Source organism: Eutrigla gurnardus (genome assembly GCF_963514095.1).
Source record: "Eutrigla gurnardus genome assembly, chromosome: 24".
NCBI lineage: Eukaryota > Metazoa > Chordata > Actinopteri > Perciformes > Triglidae > Eutrigla > Eutrigla gurnardus.
The window spans coordinates 2,330,231-2,348,986 of NC_139935.1; the positions used below are offsets into that span (position 1 = coordinate 2,330,231).

General features: G+C 49.6%; 1 pseudogene across 1 annotated transcript in view; it reads left to right on the forward strand.

The window, feature by feature from the left end:
- The first annotated feature begins 226 nt into the window (after positions 1-226).
- LOC311010034 (CLIP-associating protein 1-B-like) overlaps positions 227-18,756 on the forward strand; it is a 22,679-nt pseudogene continuing 4,149 nt past the window's right edge. Inside the window, exons 1-32 of the transcript XR_014599403.1 lie at positions 227-382; positions 894-1,268; positions 3,633-3,711; positions 3,931-4,034; positions 4,112-4,203; positions 4,297-4,372; positions 4,766-4,863; positions 5,280-5,350; positions 10,119-10,262; positions 10,376-10,452; positions 10,526-10,618; positions 10,697-10,842; positions 10,921-11,056; positions 11,130-11,200; positions 11,675-11,734; positions 12,221-12,298; positions 12,395-12,562; positions 12,932-12,978; positions 13,130-13,324; positions 13,467-13,493; positions 14,243-14,338; positions 14,419-14,601; positions 15,080-15,184; positions 15,394-15,450; positions 15,935-16,034; positions 16,409-16,432; positions 16,648-16,902; positions 17,140-17,203; positions 17,421-17,585; positions 17,663-17,885; positions 18,035-18,132; positions 18,560-18,712. The product of XR_014599403.1 is annotated as a CLIP-associating protein 1-B-like (transcript). The remainder of the gene's footprint in view (positions 383-893; positions 1,269-3,632; positions 3,712-3,930; positions 4,035-4,111; positions 4,204-4,296; positions 4,373-4,765; positions 4,864-5,279; positions 5,351-10,118; positions 10,263-10,375; positions 10,453-10,525; positions 10,619-10,696; positions 10,843-10,920; positions 11,057-11,129; positions 11,201-11,674; positions 11,735-12,220; positions 12,299-12,394; positions 12,563-12,931; positions 12,979-13,129; positions 13,325-13,466; positions 13,494-14,242; positions 14,339-14,418; positions 14,602-15,079; positions 15,185-15,393; positions 15,451-15,934; positions 16,035-16,408; positions 16,433-16,647; positions 16,903-17,139; positions 17,204-17,420; positions 17,586-17,662; positions 17,886-18,034; positions 18,133-18,559; positions 18,713-18,756) is intronic.

Consider the following 18,756-nt stretch of genomic DNA (forward strand, 5'->3'; position numbering starts at 1 on the left):
GAAACTACAACTATAAAGTAAGGATAACGGCCAATGTAATGATATTTAAAAAAATGTAAATAATCAAATGAAATAAATGAGACTGTGTTGAATAGGATCTGTTCTGGACAACTGCATTTATAAATCTTTCAGTCTCTGTCGTGTCTTTCCCCTGCTGGGAGGTGTAGTTGTGCCACCCTGCCGGCAGGCGTCGCCGTTCTGCGGCTTCACGTTAATCGCGAGGGGGGCTCCTCTACGGCGTCTGCCGTGGGACACGCCGTGATGTACTAGAGTAAAATACTGATTTGTCGTATTTAAATCACGAATAAGTGGCCGTGTGGAGGTGTCGGACGTCGGGATGGCTTGAGGATTACACGGGGAGGAATAAAAGGAGCCAGAAGAGGTGAGTTGTTCTTCAGGAGGGGAGGGGGGGCGGGAAGTAACGGTAGTTAGCTTCGCCACTTCGGACTTTTTTTCTTTTTTTTCTGGGATTCGGTCCATCCGGCGGGGTGAACCTCTAACCGGTCAGAGCCAATAACTTAATCGATTAACCCTCGTACAGACAGGTGAGTAACGGGGGGCTAACTGCTAACTGCTCCTCCTTTCACCCGCCGGGGGGGATGTAACTTTAGCACGCTAAGCTAACCTGCTAGCTCGACTCCCTATTTTTTGAATTAAAAAAGCGCTTGCTAGTAGCGAGCTACTGTGCTAGCAGAAAGGGAGCTAACGGCTACATTAAGTGTTTTTAACGTTTAAACCTGCGTAGTTAACTCGCGTCGCGAGGCGGCGAGCTAAACTAACGTAGCATCGCTAGCTTTGAAGCTCCGCTGTGACGTGTATCCGGTTAAAAACCAAACCGTTATGTGTGTTTAGTTCGAGGGAACTTCGCATAACTGGCTCAATGTGGTTCCCAGGGAGGATGAAGGTCCACCTCAGGATGCCACGGTCCCGGATCACCCCCCGACTCTAGAGACCACCACCCCCCGCAGCAGCACGTCTCCCCAAAACCCGGTTTGGTTCTTAGTGGACTGGAGTGAATAAAGGGGTTCTGGGAGTCCTCCTTAGTGCCCCCCTTTGAATTGAAAGCCATGGAGGAGGAGGTGAGCATGGAGTACCTGCTGGAGCAGGTTCTGCAGAAGGACCTGGGCAAGAGGCTCCAGGTGGGCCCGGAGCTGGTGGAGCTGATCCTGGACCAGGAGAGGTCCCCGGACATGGAGCAGGACCAGGGCGCCCTGGACCGGACTGTGGACACGTTGGCCAGCTCCTGGGTGAACTCCAGCAACTTCAAGGTGAGGACACGCACCCCCCGCTCAGCATCCTGGATAAAAAAGACCTGCTGAGATGCCCTTGAGCAAGGCACGACACCAAACAAGACCCAGAAGGAACCAGATTCAGAGCTGTAAAAGTTGTTTTTGTGGCACTTTGACAGGCAGTTTTGGCACAACGTTTCCTCTGTTTGAGGAAAGAGCCTCTATTAGAACGGGGTGATCTAATCTGGAATCAATCAATATGATTGAATCAATCCAGTCACTTGTTTGTAATCTCAGATCTTCAAACCCTGAAAAACATATTGGAATGAATGGTGGTGTAATTCATCGTTAATTTAACTCACTTACTGTCTGTTTTTGGGCCGTTTGGTTGCCTGGTAACAAACGTCACATGTTTCATGTTTTATCTGCTCCGACTGAAACAGCTTCTCGTCTTTTCTCTTTAATAAGGGACCGAACAGCACAGCAACTTTCCCAGTACTAGTCACACCTGTAGAATAACATGTACTGTTTCTGAGAGGAAGTATAAATACATGACTGAGGTCCAGGTGAGACACGTTCATGCATTCTCACAGAAACCTGAACAAAAGTCTGTCAACCTCATAAACACACAGGACATCAGTGTTAAAGAAGACATTAACCCACTAAAGATCTGTTCTGCATACGCCACCATGCTGATAGTACTACAGTAGTAGTAGTAGTCCTACTACAGTAGTAGGTTGTCTAGTTTTACCTGCACATTCCAGTGTACTACTACTGCTACTGTAGTACTACAAATATCTATCACTTCCTGTCACATTTTCAATTAATGCATGCAATGCCACAGAACGGACACGGCCAATCACAGCGTTGCCAAGGAAACGCAGCCTCCTCCCCGCCGACGTCCGTAATGAGGACGCGGCTCCCAGGCGGACGTGTCAGCGGCTTAATTTACCAGCACCATTAGCCCAGTTAGCACACCCCCCCCCCCCCCCCCCCCATGTGTGTGACCCAGCCAGCAGAAGGGGGAGGAGCCAGTCTCAGCTTCCTGTCTGCTGTGAAACTCACTTAGACGGTTGTATTGATCGGCTATTAATGAGTACTGGCAGCTTCATGGCGGCAGTTACACTGGAGGATGTAAATCGGCATAAATCAGAGTATTCCAAAGAGCCTTATTATGTACACATATTCAGCCAGGACCATATGTTGGAAGTTCATTATCGGATTCAGACATTTGAAATTTCTGAAATGTATATCATGTTCAATCTTGTCGAGGAAAATAGACACATAGTTTTCCTGCTGAATTTACATTTATTAATGTGACATTTTGCCATTAATACATGTATACATCATTTTAATGTTTATATTCATAAATATTTGAATACATTTAAATTTTTAACATTAATTTAATTGAGTATTTTCCTTTTCTTTGACTTCTGAACAAAGAAAATCCCACGTTTTCCCGTTAATGTGTGGAAGTGGAGCAGCGTGTAATACCGCTCTCCGTCCAGTAGAGGGAGCCATAGTAAAAACGGGCCGCTCGGGTTTTTCCGTTTTCACACACGTTGTCTCTCGCTTTTAAGAGAGTTTTCCAAAAATTGCATCATAGCCCGAGCGTGGCGCCCAGGTGATGCGTATGTGTTGATCTGGTGTCAGCAGGGGGACCCTCACTACTCGTTCATCGGGCCTCCCAGACCACCCCAAGACAAGGAAAGGTGCAGGGGAGGGCACCCAGAGCAGCTTGTAGACGGACCATACCATCTTCAGTTATGGTTGTGTTTCTGAGACCCGGGTTTCACCTCACACAATCAAAGATTAGACCTTTATATTCTGGTTTCAGGTCACAGAACCCGTCTATTTACTTTACTTTAGTTTTACTGGATGGAAACAGTTAGTTTTGCTCAGATTACCCATGATGCTTTGCTGCCCACATTCAAATTCATTGGTCCTGGCTGCTCTCATGTTGCTGTCGATGTGAATCTTTGATTTTGATGCTTTTATCAGCATTTTTAGTGTCCTCTTAGTCTCAATTTGTGATTTTGATGCTATTTATCTTTTTTTTTAGTATTTTCTTCATTTTAATCTTTGATTTTGATGCTTTTATCAGCATTTTTAGTGTCCTCTTAGTCTCAATTTGTGATTTTGATGCTTTTTTTTAATCTTTTTTTAGTATTTTCTTCATTTGAATCTTTGATTTTGATGCTTTTTATCAGCAGTTTTAGTGTTTTCTGGCTGTGAATCTGTGATTTTGGTGTGTCTGATCAGTAATATTGTTGTTTTCTGGCTGTGAATCTGTGATTTTGGATTGATCAGTAATATGGTTGTTTTCTGGCTGTGAATCTGTGATTTTGGTGCGTTCATCATCGCAGTAATATCGTTGTTTCCTCACTGGTCTTTGTGTCCCAGGTGGTCCTGCTGGGGATGGAGGTCCTGTCGGCTCTGGTCACGAGGCTGCAGGAGAAGTTCAGGACGCAGGTCGGCACAGGTGAGCTGCTCTCAGGTTTCAGGTATTTCTACATGCGACACAGTTTAATTAGAGCCGTGAAGAAGCCAATACGCTTGAAGCCCACAGTTCTGTTTTATTAATTAGATTTGTTAAATATTTATATTCATAAAAATAAAAATATGAAATGTTATTTTATGAGGTAAATCTGTAAGAGATGTTAGTTAATAACTTAAATATCACACACGTGCGGCCTCTCAGTTCTGCCGAGCCTCATAGACCGGCTGGGAGACGCCAAGGACCAGGTCCGAGACCAGGACCAGGCGCTGCTGCTGAAGATCATGGACCAGGCCGCCAACCCACAGGTGACCCGGCGTTCACAGAAGCCATGAGTTACAAACCGACAGGTGATGTACTGACTGAAAGGTTTCTGTGTCGGCAGTTTGTGTGGGAGCGGATGATGGGGGGCTTCAAGCACAAGAACACCCGGACCAGAGAGGGACTCTGCCTCTGTCTCATCTCAACCCTCAACGTGTGAGTGGAGAGGACGTCTTTAATAACACTTTGACCATTCATAATGACGTGGTGATGTTGTTATTATTAACGCTTCATGTCGTGTTCCTCCAGGTTCGGATCTCAGAGTCTGACGCTCAGTAAAATCGTGCCTCACATCTGTAACCTCCTGGGAGACCCCACAAGTCAGGTACGACGGCTGGTCTCAGGTCTGTTGGTTGGTGTTTGGCTGCCCCCTGCTGGTGGAGTAGAAGCACCACAGCAAGCTACTAGCTCTGTTCTCTCCCTGCTCAGTTTGCTTTTACAAATCTCCCTTCTGCATGCTCCCCTGTCTGAGGAGATATATATAGATATATATATATATAAATCTATCTAATATATCTAAAAATACAGAGTCTGCAGAATAAAAACACAAACGAAGGCAAGAAGTTATCAAGAAGAATGATCTAAAAAGAGATATTTTGCAAACACGGCATCATTAATATAACAGAATAAAAGTACAGGAAGTAAACAACTGATGTTAGAGGACAATGATTGTCTGTCTGTCTGTCTGTCTGATTGATTGATTGTCGCCGTCCTGCAGGTGCGTGATGGCGCCATGAACTGCCTCATAGAGATTTACCGCCACGTGGGAGAACGAGTGAGGATGGACCTCGGGAAGAAGGGTCTGCCTCAGTCACGGTGCGTTCAAGTGCTCTCTGTGAAAACACGAGGACTTGCTCTTCCTGCTGGTGATCTGCTTGACCCTAATTAACCAAATGTTCTACACCTCACAGAGTACCATGGACATTAGACACAGGACAACTTGATGATTGATTTAGTTTCAAAGGGATGAGCAGACATTCAGCTTATTACGTGATCTTTTCTCCCACAGACTTGAGACTTGTGTCTTTAAAGCAGCATGAAGGGTGTTGTGATTCTTCCTGGTAATATTCATCGTTACCGTCGCCGGGTATTTCTGGTCGGGATGTTACTTTGGCCTATTTAACGGCTCCCCCAGGGAGTCCCACGTGAGCCAGATTTCTGTGGTCCTCTTCGATGAGAGCTGTTTTGTGATCAGCTGTGAGCTCGCCGTTAACTCCTCTTCCTCCGTCCAGGCTCAACGTCATCTTCAGCAGGTTCGACGAGGTCCAGAGGTCGGGGAACATGGTGCTGTCGCCCGTCTCAGGTAAGCTTCTGTTTGATGTTACGCTTGTGGTGGTTGTCATGGCAGCAGCGTTGTATTTTCTCATGTTTGTTGTTCGGAGCGGCTGCAATCCGAACCGCCTTTAGGGGTCGATTTGGATGTTTGAAGTAAATCTTTGAGGACAGAAAACATTAATGTGAGGAGGTCATCCGCTGAGTATTTTGTGCATTTAATCTTCTGGGTTCACATTAGACTTGGCAAATTGATTCATCGCTAAGGCAAGTCATCATGTTGTCACCAGCAGAGTTTCCCCTGGATTTAAGACGTCTCTCAGGTTATTTCCCCCGGAGACGGGTGGAGGCTGTAAATGTGAAAGGTGAAGAATGGAGGGAAACCTGACGGAGGGGACACCTCCATCACAAAGAGCGCCTCTCTCTGCTGGGACGTCCCGGTGTTGGTTTCCAGCGCTCTCACCGTGGGGGGCGCTCGCCGTCTTTCAGCGAGGACGCAACCCGAGCCGGTTTCTTTGTGTGCTTCCCCCGGCTGCACACAAGTCCTCATCCAGGTCTTGGTAGTCTCCGAGGTCAGAGGTGACGGGGGGCCTCGTCGCCGTGGTCACGAGGCTCCGCTTTCATCCTCTGGGGGGCTTGAACACAAAAGACCTTCCTCCCGAGCAAACAACAGGAATCTGTCACTGATAATCTGACATGCAAGGGAGGAGTTCCACCTGTTTCCAGTCTGGATGGAGTTAAAGGCTTTTAATGTGAAGCAGCTGCAGGAAGTGACATCATCAGGATCTGCTTGTTGTTGATGTTAAGATTTAGTGCAAATTCAGCTGCAGTGGGACAGAAACACTGACTGAGATGTGTCACCTGAGCAGCTGGAGGAGGGGGGGGGGGGGGGAGATCGACCCGGAGGACAGGAAGTAAGAGAGAGAGAGAACGAGCGAGCGAGAGAGACTGAAACTACGTTATTTAGACACAGAGAGAAAAAGGAATAACAGGAAACAATCTGTAGAACAGAGAAACCGAGAGGATTAACTCTTCAGTCTGGCAGCCCGGGGCTCTTATTTTGTAGGAGTGGTGTCGGCTGTCGTCCCCACAGTCACAAGACCAGGTCTGTTTCTCCTGCAGAGGAAGGGTTCGCCTCTCGAGTCCAGCAGAGTCCAGCAGGTAAATCCACCACGCTGGGCTCTAAGAACTGTCGCCTTCTTGGTGTCGGAGGCCAAAGCCTGTCTGTCTTCTCCGTAGGACAGGAACTTGTCTTTGTGCTCGTCGGCCGTGATAATTGTTGCACCGGTAATTAGGAGGCGAACGCCACAAGTAGCCGAAGCTCTGCGACGCGTGGAATCCTGTGATCCTGAGACCTGGAACAGGTTGTTCTGGTGGGATTGATTTGAGTCATTGTGAGGTGAGATGTTTGTTTTTACCATCGGGGCTCAAATACGGCCGGACACAATAATAACTTGATTTGGACACTTTTCTTGTGCAGTCAACAGATTTTTTTATTTATTTTTTAAACAGATAAATGACATTATTTGTACAAATGTTTAATATAAACACAGAAGTCTCTGTTGTGGATCACAGATCAGAGTACTGAACTGATTTTGAAGCCAATGAAGGGACGTAATTATGGGAATAATATGATGCTGTCGCATAGTTGTTGATAAAATCTTTGCAGCTGCATTTGCAGCGAGAACATAGAGCAATAATAATCATGTAGATCTAAATAACTTTCTTCTGCAGCCAGCAGTGAACAGCTGGTTTGATTTTTAGATACAAACAACTATTCATGAAAAGTGGTAATAAATACTTTTATTAAAGACGACCCGCCTCGAGGCATCCAAACAATATCTCCACTATTCAGAGGTTGTTTGTGTCACTTGTTCAAAGTTGACCGGCATTTAATAGACCGCTAGTTGACCGCTATTAATAGTTTTGGCAAATTCAATTTCAGAAAGTTTTTTTTAATGCTCAAGATGATGCATTTAAATTGGTGGTTTTGTCATAAAAAGACCAAACGTATTCAATTAACTGAAAGAGGATCAAGAAAATCTCTGACTGCCTCTTATTTGATAATTATGCTAATTATGTTTATGATGCATGTGCAACAAAAAAGGATGAAAAAAAACGCATTTTGTATTTATATAATTTCATATTTAATTTGTTTGTTTTTCCAATTAATTTCTTCATCTTTAAATAATAATTATTTTTTTATTCATTATTTCCCCGTTGCTCTGTTCCTCCTCTTTGTTTCAGACGTTGTATTATTGTCTTTATACGTTCGTGTGGCAGCTTTCGTCCCCGTACTGTTAGAGCCTCCAACGGTGTCGTCTTTGGATCTAATGCATTATTGAATCCAGCTCCATGGGTTTTAATAAACACACAGCCTCAGGAGGTCCTGCAGGGACCGGCTGAGAGACGGGCCAGGTCCTGGCTCAGAGACCAGGCCCGGTATCCGGTACAGGCTGTCAGCAGGACTCTGGTTGCACGGTCATTAACCTCCTGAATAATGAAGACGGTGCAGAGACAGACAGACGAGGCAGCAGTGAGTCTCTTGGATGTCCAAGGGGACGTTATGGTCTTTTACTCTGTCGTCATGGAGACGATAAAGTTCTACCTGAAAACGTGAGATGGATTCAAACGTGTCACTGTTGTCTGTTCTGACGTGATTAGGAGCTGCAGGTAGAGAGACTCTCCCACGCTCCTCCTCTTCCCCCCCCGCTTCGTCTCCTCTCGTCTGGTGAATTAGCGTCTCCTCTTGTCGGCCTCCATCAGCCTCCGAGCTCCCAGAAGGCTTTGAGGCGTTGCCAGGAGGAGAACTTGGTGACCTGGCATCCGGAGGAGGGTCACCTCCAGTCGTCACGGTGATCATCGTTAGCGGCGTCTTTGATGCGAGCCGAGAGTTAAATCTCACAACGTCAAACAGGATTTAGTCAAACTCTTCAGAGACGAGGCCTTAGTTGGGTAGAGGGCGCCATCTGGTGGTCGTCCTGAAGGTGCATTTAAATGTCTGATTATAGTCAGACAACCGGCGTCTTTATGAATTATATTCAGGTAAAACGGCAGCCAAACAAACATAATGAACTAACTGATGAATAATTATTCATCAGTTAGTTCATTATTATCACCCTGTAACAAATCCAACCTGGATGTCACACGAGGAGCAGCTGTGATGGAGACACTCCCCCTCCCCTCATGTCATGATGACACTGCAGCCCTGACTCCGCCTCCACACCGACCCCTCCCTTCCCCTCCCATTGGCTGCCCTCCTCCTCTTCACCCCCACCCCTCCCTTCCACTTCCTCTTCCTCCATCCCGGTGCCGGCAGCGTGAGAGGCAACTAGAGGACGAAGAGCAGGAGGAGGAGGAGGAGGAAGACTAGATCCAAGCACATGTTCTCAGACCAGGGAGGGGGGAGGCCAGCTTCCTCCCCTCCTCTCCCCTCTCAGCTCGGGGGGACAAGGATGTGAGGACCACAGAGGACCTGAGGACCGTCAGCCCGTCTGTCTGCCCGTCTGTCTGCCGGCATGCTGAGGAAGCTGGTCTGCCGGCGTATTTGCCCCTGTAAGCTGCTGCTCGTCCTCTGGATGCAGGGAGGCTTTAGATAGTGGAGGTGATGGATGGAGGGGGGAGACGGGGGAGGGGGAGGACGGCGGCTGTAGATCCAGCAGGAATGCGTCTTAAACACACGGCGGGTGATTTGTTGGCCGGATCACAGCTGGATTTGTTGTGTGGACGAAGCTCGGGAAGCAACAGGAAGCTCGGGAGGAGCTCTTCATGTCTGGGATTAAATTCATGCTCGTTACAGCGCTTACCTGATTATGTTCATTCATCGTTTGCTCTGGTTTGGTGTCAAACGTGTCTGATTACTCAGATATTCAGATTACTTTGAAATCTCCATTTAGAGCCCACTTCCATGATTAAACATCGTTGTTTGTGTTGGAAATGAAGTTTCTGATGATCACAGAAATATCACGGCGTGATGATCTGATAGTGATGTCACCTGGTGACGCCGTCGATTGCTTTGATTGTGTGTGTGTGTGTGTGTGTGTGTGTGTGTGTGTGTGTGTGTGTGTGTGTGTGTGTGTGTGTGTGTGTGTGTGTGTGTGTGTGTGTGTGTGTGTGTGTGTGTGTGTGTGTGTGTGTGTGTGTGTGTGTGTGTGAATAATAAATGAGGATTGATCGCTCTCATGGCGCCTGATTGTTGCAGGGATGAGTCCCTCTGATTGTCACCGTTAAATGATTCTTTAATTGTGATTATGAGATCATTAGGTTGAATGTGTCGATCTCTTCTGGAGACCAAACATGGATTTTGATGACTTCTTTGTCTTATGTGACGGCAAACTAAACATCTTCAGCTTTTAAATCTGAAAACGTCACCATTCGGGAAATTCAATCAACATTCTTCACATTTTAGGCCAAATTTCATTCAACAAGAGAATAAACTCTTGATTGCTTTGACAAATGACTCGTATTGTTGTGGTGATCGACGTTGTCATGGAAACGACAAACAAGGCTGTTTTATTTATTCACTGTCCTCGTATCACATCAGTGAGACTTCATGAAGAAGCCACGTTGATGCCTGTGTCAGGGTGGGGGTTTGGAACCTGCGGGGTCCCTCTGGGCTCCTCACGGGGAACACTGGACTTATTGTCCCGACTCCGACCTTTGTTCGCCATCGCACGTCAGCGAATAGTTAAAATGTCACAGTCCGCCCGCGTGCTCCGCATCGCCGGGATGCTGCGAGGTCCACTCCGAGGTCTCGTTGTCTCGTCATGTGACCTGCTCTTCCTCTTCTTCCTCCTCAGACAAAAACTTTGAGGATGACGACTCGGGGGACGGCGGCCGCTCCTCGTCCTCGTCCAAAGGAGCCTCGCTGTCCGGGAAGAAGGCGGTGAGCATGGGTTCCTTCCGCCGGCCCGGCTCTGGCTCCTCCGGGGGCAAGTCAGCAGGTCAGAGTCTACAGACTAAAACTTCCTGTCTGATCCAGGAAGTACTCCGTAAAACCAGACTACATGGGTGTGTGAGCTGAATGGGGTAAACTAAAACCTGGTCCTGTCTGCAGGGAGGGATGGCTCCGGTGCCGGAGCCGTGGATGAGGAGGACTTCATCCAGGCCTTCGAGGACGTCCCCACAGTGCAGGTATGTTTCAGTGTGTCCTTCTCTCTCACCCGTCCCTCACCCGTCCTCTCACCTGTCCTGTCCTCTCCACCAGATCTACTCCAACCGGGAGGTGGAGGAGGCGATGACGAAGATCCGAGACGTGCTGTCGGACGATAAGAGGGACTGGGAGCTGCGCGTGGCGGCGGTGAGTCGTCCTGTCACGTCGTTAGATACCGAGGATGCTTGAGGATGCTCCTGATGTCCGTGTCTTGTCCTCCTGCAGCTGAAGAAGGTGCGTTCGCTGCTCCTCGCCGGCGCTGCAGAGTTCGACGGGTTTCCTCAGCAGCTGCGTCTGATGGAGGCGTCGCTGAAGCTGTCGGCCAAGGACCTGCGCTCCCAGGTGGTGAGGGAGGCGTGCCTCACTCTGGGGTAAGACCGTCTGTAGCTCCGCCCCCAGAAACAGAGCCTACCTGTCTGAGCGTGTTAATGACTCACCTTTCTCTGCAGCCACCTGTCCTCGGTGCTCGGCAGCCGCTTCGACCACGCCGCCGAGGCCGTCATGCCCATCCTCATCAACCTGGTGCCCAACAGCGCCAAGATCATGGCCACCGCCGGCATGGCCGCCATCCGCCTCATCCTCAAGGTAGGCTGCAGCCTCCCTCCCATCATGTGGGCTACTGGGAACGCTGGTGTCTAACACGGTTCTCTTGTTGCAGCACACACACTTCCCTCGCCTCATCCCCATCATCACCAGCAACTGTGCCTCCAAATCTGTGGCTATCAGAAGGTGAGACACACACACACACACACCTCATCTTACTATGTTTTTATTATTCTTTTTACTTTGTATTGAATTTATTCTATTTATTTATTCTGTTTTTTTAGAATGATATATATATATATATATATATATATATATATATATATATATATATATAGAGATACATTTCTTCATATATATTTTTAATGTTTTTTTACTGCATTTATTATTTCAATTTATTATTTCAGCTTTTAATTTAATTATATTTTGATATATTTGTTTTGTTACTTTACTAATTTGTTTATTTTTTATTTCGAGTATTTTTGTGTTATTATTTACAGCTCTATTTTTGTAAATGTAATTTACTTTTTCATATTATTGATTTTTATTTATCCATTTTTATATGTTTTGATTTGATTTGATTGAATTAATCAATAATAATTGTTATTATGATGTATATGAGGTCTTTGCTGTGACTGTGATAATGTGGTGTCTCTGCAGGCGCTGCTTCGAGTTCCTGGATCTGCTGCTGCAGGAGTGGCAGTCTGGTTCTCTGGAGAGGTGAGGGAGGTTTTCTGTCACCACGTCACCAATTACAACTATGAACCCTGATAGAAGCACATATCTAGAATATCAGATATCTAGAATATCAGATATCTAGAATATCAGATATCTAGAAGTGAAACCTGACACCAGACGTTTCCATGGTGATTCCAGGGGAATCTCTCTCAGCCTCCCAAAAGGCTCATTGTGTTTCAGCCTGGCTGCTTCCTGCCGCCGCCGCCAGGGAGAAACCCGAGCCGACACACACACACACACACACACACACACACACACACACACACACACACACACACACACACCGGTACACACACACACACACACACACACCGGTACCAGGGGAGGTGTCTGGTTCTGATCGATCCATCAGAGTCTGTGTGTGTGTTAGATATTGAGCTCTCAGACGGACTTTAAAACCACTTTTTAGTTCACATCTCCCCCCTCTCTCCCCCTTTATCCCCCCCCCCCCCCCCCCCTCCCTCGTAGACATGGAACGGTTTTGATGGAGACCATCAAGAAAGGGGTCCACGACGCCGACGCCGAGGCTCGCTCCGTGGCCAGGAAGTAAGACCCCCTTTTCCACTTTCCACAGCACCGACACTGTGAAGCTCTTACCTGGTAACCGAGACGCCGTTTGACCCCCCCGGCTTGCCGTTGCAGGTGCTACTGGAGCTTCCACGGACACTTCCGGCGGGAGGCGGAGCTTCTCTTCCAGGGCCTGGAGTCGTCCTATCAGAAAGCCCTGCAGGCTCACCTGCGGAGCGGCGACAGCCTGACATCGCTGCCCGCCTCGGACCGCTCGTCCTCGTCCTCCCAGGAGAGCCTGAAGTGAGACGCAAGCCCCGCCCACTTACTGATTAGCTGGCGGCCATCACTTCCTGTCATCTTCACTGAAGTGCAGATATTAAAGAGCCACAGCAGAGATTTACTATGTCTGACTATAAGAGCAGCTATAAAACTAAAACGAAAGGCACTAAACGATCTGAAACCATCTTTTGACTGAAAGGAATCTCTGGATTGAAGATCTTGTGACTCAGACGATGAAAAACATTGAACATATTTCGGCTCTATTTTTACTCCCAGTAATGAGAAAGTGCTGCCTCTCATGTCTTGTTCTATTTCTGTCACACGTTTTATTCTCTTCCTCCAGCTCCTCACCTGTTTTAATGTGTTTGTTGGGTTTGTCTCCGCCTCCAGTCGACCGCCGCCTGTGAAGAACACGTTTGGAAGCAGCGCCACCAGATGTAAGTCTCTCTGTTCACAGTTTAGAAACGGAGGGAAGGGAGAACATTTAAAATGGGATTGTGAATACTGGAAACGAAAAGTATCTTTTTTTATGTAAAACTGCCTTTTCCAAATAAAAAAAGAAACTGATAAACGTCCGTCGTGTTGCAGCCAAAGCGTCCCACAGCAGGACGCCGGCCGCCGCCTCGTCACCCGGCTCACTGCAGCGCTCCCGAAGCGACGTGGACGTCAACGCGGCCGCCACCGCCCGCACCAGGATGCCCGCGGTGCCTGCCACCTTGCAGTCGTCGGCTTCGGCCTTCAGCTCGGCGTCGGCGCTCCCCCCCGGGTCCTACGCCTCTCTGGGTAAGACGGACCGCCTTCTAAACAACTTCCCGCCTCATGCACGGAAGAAGAAGAATCCAGAATCCACTCCTAGTGTGGAGCTGTTGGCCTCTGCGTAACCTCTTGACCCCTGTTGTGTGTCTCCCGGGGCTCCGCCTGTCAGACGGCTCGTGGTGTGTTAATGCAGACGGTAAGCTGCGTGTTTCCCTCCATCAGTCCGTCTGTGATGGATCTGTCGATGCATGGACCTGTCTGTCTGCGCATGGTGTACTGTCGCTTCTCTCCTGATCTCGGATCAGCCGGTTGAGTGTCGAGGAGGTGACATGTTCATCTCCGAGCCCACGGCAGTCTGGAGGAACCGGAAGGACCTATTATGAGCTGCAAATTCTTCTCCCTCATTTCACACACAAAATGTTCTCGTTTCTAGTAATTAGGCAAAAGTTTAGCACGAAACAAAGAGTGTAATTGGTTCAAACTGGGAACTACGCAAGCCCCCGAGAGACAAGTGACGGGTTTTCCCTCTGCATTCATGACTAAAGAACAGCTGAAAACGGTTTGTCAGGATCATTTCATTGTGTTTGTTGTTGTAATTCTCACTTTGACCACTAGAGGCTGAAGTGCACCACTGCCACACGCTCTAAATATGACTAAAATGTTTTCTTCCTGCTGAGTTTGAATTTGTGCCACGAGGTCCATGTATATATTTGTTGTGTGTAAACTCCCCTGGAAGAAAACAGTAGCCCCTAGTGGCTGACAGTGGTACTACAACAACAAACAAGAAAGAAGCTGTTCTATAAAGCGGCTCAGAAGAAGTTTGTTGTGTTTTCAGTCTTTCATCACACTATCGTGTGTTTCTGTCACGTTTCCCTCCTGATGATGTCATGCATGATGTCAGAATGTGACTCAGCGTGAAGACGTGCTGTCGCTCTGCGTCCGCAGGTCGAGTACGAACGAGGAGGACGAGTTCGGGAGGCGGTCCCTCGGTGACGGACGGCCGGGGGAGGAGTCGGGGGAAGGTGGTCTCTCAGTCTCAACGTGAGGAGCCTCTCGTCTCATTTACGCTCTGAAGCCACAAATATGTACCATCTATATTCAGACGACTCGTTGTGTTGCAGCCGGCAGCAGGTCGGGGTCTCCTGGACGCCTGCTGAGCTCCACCTACGGGAGGCACCCCAGGCCCACCATGGGCACCGCCGCCGCCAGCAGCACCTCCACAGGACTCGGGGACAAGGGCCGACCCCGAGGTCACCGCAGCCAGGGCTGCAGCCGCGAGACCAGCCCCACCAGATCAGCCTCGGGTAAGGAGGGCCATCTGCTGGAGCTGAGTCTTGGAGGAACTCAATCCTGATGCTTTAACATCTTCAGATCAGAGTGTTTTATTCTAAACTATAATCAATGAGTTTGTTTCCAGATCCACGTTTGTTTAGAAACCTGTCGACTCGTCTGTATTGTTGACTTTTATTTGAGGGTTTGCCTCAGATTAGCATGCTCAGCCCAGGAGACAACAATACCCCCCCCCCCCCCCCTCCTCCCCCTCCTCCTCCTCCTCCTCCTCCTCCTCCTCCTCCTCATACTAACCCCAGACCAGCCTCCTCCCTGACTCTTACTCTTCCTTCTCTCCTTCCTGACTAATATTCTCTGCAGAGCTTCAGGTGTGTCAGCGTCTGGCTGCGTGTGCTACAAGCTAAACTCTCCCCCTTTGCGCTGCTGTCTGTCTGTCTGTCTGTCTGTCTGTCTGTCTGTCTGTCTGTCTGCCTGCCTGCCATGCTCCTCCAGCCCGGAGCCGGATCCCCCGGCCGAGCATGAGTCAGGGCTGCAGCCGCGAAACCAGTCGCGAGAGCAGCCGCGACACCAGCCCCGCCAGGGGTTTCTCCCCCCTGGGTGAGTACCGAATACCCCCCCCCCCCCCGAGACCCCCAAAAACCCCTCAGACCCCCAAAACCCCCTCAGACCCCCTCCTGCAAAGTGCACATATGTAAGAAGACCTCTTGTTTCCTGTCTTTGCACGCTCTATACTTAAACGCTCTTCTTCTCCTGTTGAACTAATCTTCTCCTCCCCCTTTAACGCCTCCTCCTCCTCCTCCTCCCAGCGACGCGGCGCCACTCCCGCTCCACCAGCGCCCTGTCCTCTGCAGAGTGCTACTCAGGTGACCGGTCAGCTGTTTCTCAGGGAGCACGTTTAAGTTTTTTGCATGGTCTGAGTCCAGCGAGCGGCTCGGGGGCCGAGCGGACGGAGACGGGAACGCTTGTGTTTAGCTGCTTCATTTTCACGTTAGTTGCAGGAGATTCATCGTCCTCACAAACTTCTCCGTGTTCGAGTCTCCTGAAACTGATGGGACATTCTCTAAATCTGATTCAAGAACTAAATCCAACCTAAACAAGGAACATGATCTGGTCCCAGAATCCACAAAGACCAGGACCATGACCCTCCTCCCTCCTGCATCTGATCGTGTTGTTCTTTTTGTTGCGATTGAAGTACATCATACAACACCACATACATGCATCGTTTTCTTGACAACAATAATGAATATTAATAAGCAATAATAATAATTGTATCGCGTTGTTGCAACATCATTTCACGACAAACAGAGTTAGTTATTATGTGTGTGTTTGACCTTTGCCCTCGGTCAGACCGGCTGTCCCCATCAGGCCCGGATCTCGGCCTCCGTCAACGCCCATGAAGATCCTGAACACCGGCACCGACGTGGAGGCCGCCGTCGCCGACGCCCTGGTAAGAAATCACACTCCACACAAAAATATTCAACAGGAAGATTGAAAAGGTCTTTATTAGGTTTGATTCTGTGCATTTGTTCATGTTCACGACACCAACAGGGAATAAGTTGTGGGAACGAATCGATATATTTCTAGTTATTATTTATGGTAGCTTATGGAAATGTGACTTTTTTGTCTCTTGGAGAGTAGAATTCAACTTTTGTTTTCACAATAATGGATAATATGGAATAAGTATCCTGATAAAATGGAGAGCGTATGGTCCCGCCCCTCGCCTCTCCTCGTCCTCTTCATAAACACCAGTCACATGTAGACCTGGTCCTGATCCTGCAGTAACCCCTCTGTCCTCTCCCTCCCGGACCCTGAACCTCTCAGCTGTTAGGAGACTCCAGGAGTAAGGTACACATGCGCCGTCGTGTTGCTGCATGGGGAACAGAGAGCATGCTGGGAGTCTGTCTGCTTCAGTGTGGCTAACATGACCAGCAGCATGAGATAACCGGGTCCCCGTTGGCGGTCCCTGCATGTGTGTGTAGCTGCATGCTAGATCTCGATCCTAGATCTACGCCCCCCAGAGACAAACCGCCGTCTCCTCTTCCTCCTCTTCCTCTGCCCAGCGGCGGCCGGTGAGGCGGCGCTTCGAGTCGCCGGGGCGTGTATTCGGATGACGACGCCAACAGCGACGCCTCCAGCGCCTGCTCCGAGCGCGTCCTACGGCTCACGCAACGGCGGCGGGGGCGCGGCGCACTACCTGCGTCAGACGGAGGACGTGGCCGAGGTGCTGAACCACTGCGCCAGCGCCAACTGGTCCGAGAGGAAGGGAGGGTCTGCTGGGGTCTGCAGAACCTGCTCAAGAGCCAGAGGATGCTCAGGTGGACCCCTCCCGTTTAGAACGCATTTGTTTTCTGTCGGTGCAAGAAAAACTCAAATCCGAGTCATTCTAGTCAGATTTGATGTGTTTTGGAGAAATAATAAGAGAATAAAGAAACAACATTTCATAGTGTTTTAATGTAACATTGTATCTGCAGTTCACCTTTGAGCCACACGAGGGAGCCAGAGTTCATATTCTGATATCTGCAGCCTGAATATAATGGTTTCTGTCCCTCCAGTCGCGTGGAGCTGAAGAGGCTCTGTGAGATCTTCACCCGGATGTTTGCAGACCCCCACAGCAAGGTGAGAGCCAGAACCCTGACAGTCTGGACCTGAACCGAGTCCACCACGTGGCCTCCTAACTAACTGGTGTGTTTTTGTGTTGCATGCTCCTCCTCCTCCTCACTGCTGTGGACTCTAACACACACACACCAGAGAGTAAGTCTTTACTCACCGTCCTCACCTGTCTGTCTGTTCCCCTGTCTGTGTGTTTACCTGTGTGTCTGACTCCCCTCCCCAGGTGTTCAGCATGTTCCTGGAGGACCCTGGTGGACTTTGTGACCCTGCACCGGGAGGACCTCCTGGACTGGCTCTTCGTGCTGCTCACCCAGCTGCTGAAGAAGATGGGGGCTGACCTGCTGGGCTCCGTCCAGGCCAAAGTCCAGAAGGCCCTGGACGTCACCAGGTGGGAGACCCGCCCCCTTCAGCTGGTCTCGACCTGCTGTTATTCCTATGTTCATGAACCTGTCTGTCTGCCTGCAGGGAGTCGTTCCCCTACGAGCAGCAGTTCAACATCCTGATGCGGTTCATCGTGGACCAGACCCAGACCCCCAACCTGAAGGTGAAGGTGGCCATCCTGCGCTACATCGAGGCGCTCGCCCGCCAGATGGACCCGTCCGACTTCGTCAACTCCAGCGAGACGCGGCTTGCCGTCTCCCGCGTCATCACCTGGACCACCGAGCCCAAGAGCTCCGACGTCCGCAAGGTAAGGAAGGGGCGTGGCCTCTCGGCGTCTCGCCGTCCGTCTCCCCCCTCGCCACACAGCTGCCGCGTCCATTTCTTGTGTTTTTTTGTTTTCACATCTTTGATTTGTGTTTTTCCACTCGCCATCGGTGGTCCACCTTCACCCCCCAGACCCTCCATAACTGGGCGGGGGGAGGAGTCCTCCGGCCGGAGCCAGCACCGTGGCCTCCCTGCCCGGGGAGGGCAACCTGGAGGAGAGGTGCAAGCAGGTAGAGCCCCCCACCCCACAGCATGACCACCAGGGTGCCTCACCACCAGGGTGCCTAACCTCCTCTAACCACCAGCAGGGGGCGCCCACTCGCTCACCTCATGTGTTCGGGATGTGCATGACTGAAGGGGACTCTGGTCCACGTGGGTTTAATCCGGGACTAACCGGGACCAGTAGACCTGGTTTCTGTGCAGTTTATCTCTGAGACGACTTTTCATTTTCTCTACGACAGATGAGCTTTACTGTCTCTCTTTTTCTTATTTCACTCATGTTGTCACAGTGAGACTTCCGGAGTGTTCAGTGTTCGATTCCCGTGAAGAAGAAACGGAAATGTCATGTGACTCTGAAGGCGTGACGGGCGTTTCTAAATCAAGGACACACACACACACATATCCTGTCGGTTAATGTCTGTGTGTGTCTGTGTGCAGGCGGCCCAGGTGGTCCTGATCGCCCTGTTTGAGCTGAACACCCCGGAGTTCACCATGCTGCTGGGCGCGCTGCCCAAAACCTTCCAGGACGGGACCACCAAGCTGCTGCACAGCCACCTGAGGAACGCCAGTGCCAACAGCGGCATCACCATGGTAACGCACACACACACACACAGGCTGCTCCATATATCCGACCC